Source organism: Lycium ferocissimum, unplaced genomic scaffold (assembly GCF_029784015.1).
Source record: "Lycium ferocissimum isolate CSIRO_LF1 unplaced genomic scaffold, AGI_CSIRO_Lferr_CH_V1 ctg3650, whole genome shotgun sequence".
Lineage (NCBI taxonomy): Eukaryota > Viridiplantae > Streptophyta > Magnoliopsida > Solanales > Solanaceae > Lycium > Lycium ferocissimum.
The window spans coordinates 64,479-66,107 of NW_026725450.1; positions in this window are offsets into that span (position 1 = coordinate 64,479).

Consider the following 1,629-nt stretch of genomic DNA (forward strand, 5'->3'; position numbering starts at 1 on the left):
TATGCAATACACAGACAATAGAGATGTTTAGTAGATAATTTATAAATTTCACATAATGAAAAGGATTCTAAACACTTTGTAGCTACTTTAAATTCTCTTTGTCAATACTTCATAGACAAAAATCTAGATAAAAAATTCAAGTTTTATGTTGTAGTTCATGGTAAAACTAATGGTGTTTTTGGGTTGAGGCAATGCCTTTCCTCTTGTCTGCTGTCTGAGAACTGGATGGTCTCCTCATTGTTCAAATAGAAAATTAGTTAGCAGTAATCTTTAGTCTACTTAATCGGTCTGCTAGATTATTATTCTTTCCTTTTATATGTTCAAATTTTAGATTATAAATTGAAATGATATCTAGAAAATTTAGGCATCTCCGTCTACTATTATTTTTATCATTTATTTTTTGATAAAATTTAACTATAGCTTCACAATCTGTTCTAACTAATATTTCTGGTTTGTTTAAAATATATAGTCAAACTATTTAATCCATATATTACAGCTAAAATTTCTGTGTCTATACTACTCATATTTCTTTTTTCTCTGTACTTACCACTTTGATAGGCACATATCTTTTCTTCACTTTTATTACTATATTTATTTGGTCTTGTTTTTAATACTGCTCCCCATCCTTCAAAACTACCATCTGTTTCTATAATTAAATAGTCTGTTTCTAGTGGCATATTTAAGTCAGGAATATTTTTTTTTCTTTAATTTTTTGTACTAATTTAATGTCTTCAGTATTAAAATATTTTTGGCCATTAGATCGTGTTTTTGAGTACAATGGTCCCGCTATTTTTCCTAAGTCTTTTATAAAATTTCTAGCATAATTTACTATTCCTAAGAATTTTTGTAATTCTTTAACATTAAGTAGCTTATCTGGCATTTCTAAAGCTTTTTTTTAGCTATATGAGGTTGTAATTTTATTTTACCGTCTCCTAGTACTACTCCTAAAACATTTATATAATTTTTACATAATTCCATCTTTTTCTTAATGATTATTATTCCGTTTTCTACAAATAGTCTAAATACCGTTTGTAGGTATCCTAAGTGTTCTTTAATATCTCTACTAAATACTAGTATATCATCTACATATACTAATACAAACCTTTTGTATTCTCCAAATATACTATCCATTTTTCTTTGAAAAATCAGTGGAGTCAGTTCTTTAATCCAAATGACATTACTAACCATTTGAAATGTCCTTCGGTGACGATGTAAATGCGATCCATTCTATACTATCTTCATGCATTCATACACCTTAATATCCCGATTTACAATCAAATTTATTAAATATTTTCTTTCCTTGTATTCTATTTATTAATTCTGTTTTACCTAGTAACTTATATCCATCTGTCCTAGTATATTATCATTCAGTCTTTTGTAATTTATCACCATTCTAGCTTTTCTTCTTACTATCTCACTATGATTTGTGACCATAAACATGTAGATCTCCTTATTACTCCTAAATCTAATAGTTCTTTTATTTGTACTTTAAAATCTTCTACATCTTGATTTGTTGCTTCAATTGAAGCTGTTTTAATTACATATTCCGGATTTATTATATCTAATTTACATACAATCTTGTTATTTTTCCAATGTTTTAAAGGTTTTTCTATTTCATCCAGTATATTT